Source organism: Phalaenopsis equestris, unplaced genomic scaffold, assembly GCF_001263595.1.
Source record: "Phalaenopsis equestris unplaced genomic scaffold, ASM126359v1 Scaffold000002, whole genome shotgun sequence".
Lineage (NCBI taxonomy): Eukaryota > Viridiplantae > Streptophyta > Magnoliopsida > Asparagales > Orchidaceae > Phalaenopsis > Phalaenopsis equestris.
Genome location: NW_018164444.1, coordinates 9,435,212 through 9,444,330, shown reverse-complemented (window position 1 = coordinate 9,444,330; position 9,119 = coordinate 9,435,212).

Here is a 9,119-nt window from a genome sequence, read left to right as displayed (position 1 = left end):
CTTTTAAGGGAGGTGTTGCTTTTTGTTGGGTGACAGCACACAACTCTGCTTGCGGCCCTCATATTTGTGAGCTCTTATTCCGTACGGAATTCCCACCTACGCCCCCAATAATTTTACGCCACGTAATAAACATCATTTTTAAAAAATTTATAAATTTTAAAGTGCGGCCCACTTTCATGCCGCTTTTAAGGGAGGTGTTACTTTTTGTTGGGTGACAGCACACAACTCTGCGTGCGGTCACCGTATTTCCATATTTGTAGCGATAAAACATATAGATTTTTTTTGAAATTTTGTATTTGGTATTTCATTCCTTTAAGATTTGACAATCTAAAAGCAAAATGTAGATGAAATAAATAAGATTAATTAAGACTTAGCAAAGTCAACCACAACCTCTTCTCTATATTCCTCTTATAATATCAAATATCACAATCCACGTAGGAAGATAAAATAAAACATTACATTCCTCTAAAGCACCGTCTACTTTCATCATCACACAACTTTATGTGTACAAATTAGTCATATTCTTTTGTGTAATAAATCAAATAAATTAAAGTAAATATTAGCTTTATGCAAAAAAATAACAATGCAAAATAATACAATTTTAAATAAAAATATAAAATAGCTTTATTATTATTTTTTTCCACAAAATCATTTATGAAAAAGAATGCAATGAAGTCTTAAAAAAAATATGATTATTAAAAAGCGCAGGCAGCTCAGTGGTTGAAGGGTTTGACCCCGGTTTTCACCGGTTAAATTCAGATGATTCAAAATTCAGTTATCTCTAGCGTCTGGTTTTAACAAACTTGGCTTTGACATCAACTATTTAAAGGAAAAATAAGTATACAGAAAGAATATTTACATTCAAAGCACACAATTCTTTTGTATTTACAAATCTTAAATCTAAACTTTACATACATAGCACTTTGATGCTTTTAACATATGCCTTGCATACAAAAAATTTACTTCGCTTTTAAACAATAATAATCGTGTTATTTTTTATGTGATATTAAAGATTTGAGCAATGTATGGGTAAATATGAAATTTTGGGTGTGATATATAAAATATTGTGCTAAGAAAATATCCCATATAAATGTCACATCACTAGTTAGATTGGTCATTCAACGATATACGTCGGTTTTAGTAAGTTTTTTGATAAATTAATCGTCTCAACGAGATGAACCCGATACAACATATTGGATCCTAAATTGTCTTTCAGAAATACATGTCTTGAAAGTTGGTGCCGAAAGAAGATGAGAGAGAGATAGAGAGAGAGTAAAGTAATTAGAGAAATCTAGGTAGAGAATTGAGAGAGAATAGTCCCTTTATTTATCTTCTGGCCCCGGATTTATAGGGACATATTAGTACATTTACAAAAAGGAGGAACAATTATGGAACTTGTCATTAATGTAATTAGTGTGATAATTTAATATCAAATTTGCGTTACAATTTAATTGTATATAATGGCTATCAGTTGGACAACATGTTTGAGTTCAGTTGTCCAAGGCGACGGGTTACTTGACAATCGCTACTGACGAAGAAAAAATAGTCGGTCGACTAGTTGTGACTGGACGTACTTGTAAGGAGTTTAGGTAGTTGGGATCATGAGTGTGGTTCGCCGATTGGATCCACCAACATTACATGTTGGTAGACTTGATCGACCGGTCTGTCATCGAATGGCTGGTTCAGATCATACTTTTTCAGCTCGACACTTTGATTGTCTGGCCATCATTCTTGATTGTTTGATTGCTTTGAGATTCATGATGGTAGTTTTGGCGCATACAATACGAAATTAATTCTATCTAAGTTCAGTCAAATAAAGATCAAACCATTGAAGCACAATTGGAGAATTAAAGTCTTTAATTGAATGATCAAATGAATCCTAAATTTGGCACACTTATAGTCAAATTAAGTACCTTGACGAGAAAAATATAACAAGACTAAGAGCTCTTAATTTTGAGCCATTAGTGCTTTCAAATCCTTAAAAAAAATCTCATATGATCACGGGGTCTATATGAGTCATCTGATTGATGATGATTGACAACTACAAAAGGTCGAAAGTCATCACCAAGTCTTCCATCCATAATAACACATGAATTCTACTTCTTCTTTCCCCTCCTCAAGTGAAAAAAGAGGGCTTTTATGTTTCCCATAATGTTTATACATGTTCTATATGAACAAACATCAATGTTTAGGTTTTCTAGGTTTTACATGATGTTTATATGTATTCTATACAAGTCATCCCCGTGCCTAGAATAATCTGCATGTTTGTGTGATGGCTTACGTATGCCCAAATTTATGTGATTTATAGAAAAAGTAAAGAAGAAAAAAAAATCTTATGTTTAATGTTTACATGTATATCCATGTGTTCAGGATTCATGTCCATATGTAATTCAAGTTTGCAAGTCATGCATAGGGTATTTGAATTATATGTAATATTTGTGCACCACTCGTGATTAGAATTCATGCATAGGACCCATGTTTAGCTTACATAAGTCTCATGTGAAGTTTTTATGTATATAGTTGCTTTAAAATTCATGTAAGCTATGTTTATATTTTATGAAAACCATGCAAGTTGTGCTTATGTTTCATGAAAATCATGTAAGTTGGGATTTTGTTTCATGAAAACCATGCAAGTTGGGCAATATGTTTTATTCAAAACCATGCAAGTTGGCTTTTATGTTTCATGCAAAATTATGCAAGTTGGGTTTGATGTTTTATGCAAAAATATGCAAGTTGGGCTTTATGTTTCATGAAGCATATAAGTTACGCTTTATGTGCTTATATAAAATTGTGTATGTGTAATTCTTACGAGTTCAGGTGCATATGACATGATCACTTGCAAGATTTGCTTGTTTAGGTTATGGTAATTTGCATTTTATATTGTACTTATACAAAATTACCTGGAACTTAAAGAAAATAAAAATAACCTTTAAAAAGAGAAACATAAACTAAATGTTACTTGCAAGATTTGCTTGTTTAGGTTATGGTAATTTACATTTTATATTATACTTATACAAAATTACCTGGAACTTAAAAGAAAATAAAAATAAACTTTAAAAAGAACAACATAAACTAAATGTGTGATAAAACTTTAAATTTATATATAAAAGCATATAAATTAAATGTAATTTAATTTCAAACCTACCTAACTTTTTGAAAAACTTTTCAGCTAAATGAGCTCTAATGTATAAATCATATTAATATGCTTTGAATCCTCAATTTCTATAGTTACTTAAAAAAGTTACTTTAATGTATAATTTACTTGAAAATAAAAGACCATAATAAAATGTACTATAAAATGTTAAAGTATGCATTTTTATGAAAATTAAGCATATTTTCAAAATCCATTCAACTATTTTTTAAAATTAAATAAACCTTAACATAATAAGCTCTAAAATATTAAATTATGTCCTTTTAGAAAAAAATTAAGTATATTTTCAAAACTCATTCAACCCTCTTTTAAAATTAAATAAACCTTAACAAAATGTGCTCTAAAATGTTAAGGTATATTTTTTATGAAAATTAAGTATATTTTTAAAACCAATTCAAGTCTCATTTGAAATAAAACTTTAAAAAATGTGCTTTAATGTTAAAGTATGATTTATATGAAAATTAATTGTCTCATTTGAAATCAAATAAACCTCAACAAACAATGCTCTAAAATGTTAAAATATGTTTTTTTCTTGAAAATTTAAAGTATATTATACTTTCAAAATCAGTTCAACTCATTCTTAAAATAAAGTAATGTTTAACAAGATGTGTTCTAAATAATTAAATATTTTAAAAATTATGTATGCAACCTAAAATGTTTTCAAAAGACGCCAAATTTATTTTTCTTAGAGAATTTCATCATTTTTGGACCTGCCCTTCCAAAATGTTTCATTTAAATTTAATTACCAAGAAAATTTATGGATTTTTTCTATCAAAAGTAAATTTAAGTTTTCAAAACCAAAGATATGGAATTTATAAATATGAAACCCACACCAAAGTTACATGTTTGAAAATTCCTATCCAAGAACTTGCAAGTTGTATGTCAAACACATGAACATCCAAACCTTTAAAGAAAATTATGCTTTTATATCTAACACTTAACTCATGCACATATTTAACACTTCAAATATTTTTTTTAATTATAAACACTTTTTATTAAAATTATATTTTTGTATGTGAAAGTAAAGTTCAAAAATAAATATTAGAACAATGGAATAAAATTAAGAATCAAATATGAAAATATAAAAGATTTGAATATCAACACATAATATTTTTTTGTGAACTTCAGCATAGAATTGTAAACTAACATTAGGGTAAAACTCAATGGAGAGCACCAGCTTAAGATAGAAAACTAGAAAAAATGCAAAATTTTGAATATCAACTATCTTGATTTATCATGTTGAACGGCAAATTAGGAGTTAAACCAAATCATAAATTAAATATTAAACCCATAAAAATCTAAAATTCATCAACTTAAATAATGAAAACCACCACTAGGTAGATGAACTATGAAATATAGGTTAGCTAACTTAAATCGCACATCTCCTCGATTGTTCACTATAGAAGCTTAGGTTATACTATTAGGTATCCATAGTCAGTGCTAAAGACTAGGACTAGATAGGTTAGCTAACTTAAATCGCACATCTCCTCGATAGTTCACTATAGAAGCTTAGGTTATTCTATTAGGTATCCATAGTCAGTGTTAAAGACTAGGACTATAAAATAACAAGCTTGTAGCCCCCTTAGACTTTGTAAGTACCCTAAGATGAAGTACCTAATGGCTACTTACAAAGGCATGTCAAACCACCTAATAGTAAGAAGGTAGACATTCTCCATCACTATGGTATTAAGTGGAAAACTTTGATTTTTCGATTGATTAATAGTTTAAGGATATTGATGAACCCGAGATGATGAAAAGCCATGAGTATCTTGACTAAGAGCATTATACCCAAAATTGTGTTAGTCCACCTACTTAGTCTCCTTATAGAGTTAACATGTACTTTAGAATTAGGGTTTCATCCTCCATCAAGAAATCCTTCAGGCCATTCCTATCCCTTTAGTCTAGCTTTCAATCAAGACCTTAAAATCAAATTTTCTAAATAAAGCTTATAAAATTGAAATCTCTCAACTCAAGTTCTCAGTTTGAACATGAATCACTTAATTCAAACCTTTTCTAATCAATCAAACATTTTCAAAAATTCAAATCCCACCTTTTCAAACTTCAAACATTTTAACCTTAAAATATTTTTAAATAAACATTTTTAAAAATTTAAAACCAACCTTTTCAAACATAAAACTTTTGAAATCAAACATTTTAAAATGAACTTTTTCAAAACTTCAAAACCTACCTTTTCAAAATTTGAACTTTACCTTCAAATAGTTTTTAATGAACATTTACAAAACTTCAAAACCTTAAACTCTTGAGAACTTCAAAACATTTCAAAACTTCATAACCTTTTTGAAACATCAAGACTTTAAACCATTTAAAACTTTAAAATCTTTTAAAACATTAAAACTTCAAATCATTTTAAACCTTTAAACACTTTCAAAGCTTTAAATATTTTAAATCATCATATTTTTTCAAAACTTTAAAACCTAAAAAACATTAAAATTTTTCAACCTACAAACAACCATCAAACAATCTTAAAAGAACATTGAAATAACCATCAAAAAAACATTTTAAACATTTTTAAACCCTTAAACAAACTTTTTCTACCTTAAAATACATTCAAACTAACAGCCTTCAAATCAAATCAAAACCTAACTCTTTCAACAAACTTATAATTTCAATCCTCAAGGTACAACTTCTTTTTATAGTTGGTTAACCATTTTCTAGGTTTTTTCATGACATATAATCATTGAAATGTTAGCACCAAACTTTGAATTCTAAGCAAATATTTTCAATCCTGAAACTCTCTTATTTAAAAATCTCTTCAAATCTCAAAATCATTTCCATTTAAAGATAACCACCTCGTAATCATGCATAGTATGGACCAATACTTTAATCGAGAGTATTCTCACGAGTCCATAACTCTTGGAATGAAGTTAACTAAGAATGTTTTCCCTTATAGGGATATCAGATCCCATAATAAAATAAACCTTGTATTATACCTGCAAGATAAGGGAATAATTTTTTGTTATGTAGACCAGTATGTCGTAAAGATTTTTCTCATCCAAATGATTAGATCCATTTTAAGGTGATATTCCTATATTATTCTTCAAATGATATATTTGATCATTTGGATAGAAATCTTCTAAGATCTGTGGGGGTAATCCAAGAACATTTGCAATTTTCTTGTTCCAGTAGTATCATATAGACTATTCATATGTCTAGGAGCCCTTAACTCTCCTACAAGATTCCATCATGAGGGCATTTTTGCTCTCTTTTTAAGAATAGTCCCATAGATCACCAATTTATCACTATTACTGTTGACTTGGTGATGAGTGAATTTGTAGTGTATTATTTTTGTAAATATTTTTCAATATTACAACGCACACACACGACAATGCTAATAATAAATATGCAATTCAAATCCAAATATAAATAACTTTAGTAAAAATAATTTTATCTTTTAAAATCTTTAAACTGTCAAACCCGTAATAATAACACAAGTATACGTATTGCTTAAGTAATAAATGACTCTAATAGAGTCTTAGATATCGATCCCACAGGGAAGTTAGAAATGCTTATGAATAAATTTTTATGACTATAATGTAAAACAAAATTCAAACTTCAAAATGTAAGTACAAAATTCAATAAAGTAATTGAGTGTATGCTAAATAAAAATATAGTTAAAAGAACTAAATTAACTAAACTAATTGCTAAACTTCAAAAGTAAATTTTTATAAACTAAATAAAGTTTTTATGGTGAAGAGTTCAAATTTAAGAAAGCATCATTTTCCTTTACAATGAGTATATGAATTATAAATAAATTAAAATCATTTATATGTATATATATAACTGCATTGCGCCAAATAGAAGCAATTCTATTCTTCACCCTCTTTCCAGTGCATAAAGAACATTGACTAATCCAGAGGTTGGTCCCTAATTTCGTGATTAGGTTGGGAGGATACCAGATCTCACTCCAAAGCTCCCACTTCTTCCTCGTCTAAGGGCTAACAATCTTGCATTAATTTCTAATCAACTGAATCAAATTGGAAATTTTAATCTGTCACATTAAAATCTCCAATTATGCATCTAACAAAAGTATATTTCTCTATTTATTTTCACTCAACCCCATGGATAACATCCTCACCCATGAATATGAATGTGACTCTCTCCATTGTAGCCCTTTTGAATTATATGTTTCTTAACACATTTTAAAATTTCAATTGCCCAGATAAAAAAAATAAATGAAGATCAGAGTTCAAATCATCACAAATGTTTGACATTTAAAACCGTATAAGAAAATCAATTCATCACATAACCATATCTCAGATTAGGGAGAAGGATAAAGACGACTACTTAGAATTCATGAGAAGGGTATGATAAAACAATAATTTCATATATAAAAATAATTTACAAAATAAAAAAATAAAAGACACAACTTATCTCACAATCATTCTCAAGCAAATCCCTAGAAGTTTTCTTGAAGCACTTTCTCTCTTTATAAGCACTCTCAATTCTCTCTTGGAAGTGTAATGAAAAAGAAACCTCTCGCTTTCCCTTTCCTCTTACAACCCTTGAAGAAAATCTCCAAGTGCTTGACTCTCTCTCTTACTTTCCTCTCACTGTTCACCATAAAAAACTCTTCTTTCTCACACTACACTCTTACTCTCACGCCACACTCTTACTCTCATGCCATACTGCTTTGCCCTATAATTCCCTCTCTTTTATTAGATACTACCACCCTCCAATAAGAATTCAAAATTCCCTCCAAAGTTCTCTAAAAAAGTTAAACCTTTTGAATTTCAAAAAACATGTCAATTGATTCAAGATACATATCCCTTCATTAGAGAAACTCCTAAACTGTCTAGATACATTGAATCACTTAATGAGGCGTTTGAAACATTTGGAACCTTCAAAACTCGAGCAAAATTTGTCCCGAACCGCCTTAATTTATCAAGTGTTATCTCTAAATCAACGCAAGTATACGCTCACTCAAGTAATAAAGGGCTCTAATGGAGTTTGAGATATTGATCCCACAGAGAAGTTGGAAAATACTAAAAGTAAATTATGAAAATTATTTTATAATCTAAAACTACTCAAGTGAATGCTAATTAAAATGCAGATGTAAGACTATAGAAGTTAAACTAAACTAAATACTAAACTTCCAAAACTAAAATTATGAAAATTAAACAAAGTTTTTATTGTGATGGAAGTTCAAATTTAAGAAAGCATCCTTCTCCATTACGATTAGTATATGGATTGTGAAGAAATTGAAATCATTTGAAAATATATATAAAAACTGTTTTGTGTCAAATAGGAGCAATCTTATTCTTTACCCTGTTTCAAGTGCATAAAAAATATTGAATAATCCAGAGTTTGGTCCCTAATTCCGTAGTTAGGTTGGGAGGATACCGACTCTCACTTCTCCCTCGCCTGAGGGTTCACAATCTTGCATTAATTTCCAATCAATTGAACCAAATTAGGGATTTTAATCTGCCACCATAAAATCTCCAATTCTACATCCAACAAAGTATATTTCCCTATTTATTTACACTTCACCCCATTGATAACATCCTCACTCATGAAATTGAATGTGATTCTCATAATGTTGTAGAAATCACAGCCTTTTTGGATCATAGATTTCTCAACATATTTTAGCATTTCGATTGGCTAGATCGAAAAGTAAATGAAGATCAGAGTTCAAATCATCATAAATGTTTGACATTTAAAACCGTAAAAAACAAATCAATTCTTCATAAAATAATATCTCAGAGTTGGGAGAAAGGATAAAGAAGACTACTAAGAATTCATGAAAAGGATTGTCGGCACTATTTTTGGCGTGGGGTTTGCCCGTAAGAAGCTGTCGGTCATCGGAATTGAAATCTCGTTGCCTGCTTCGGAAGGATGTTTTAAAAAATTTAGTTTTGAAAAAGATGAAGTCAAACTGACCCCATAATTTTTCTAGTTTAGATGAAAGAGTGCTTTATCTCAAATCATGTATCTATTCCGAAGGATGAAC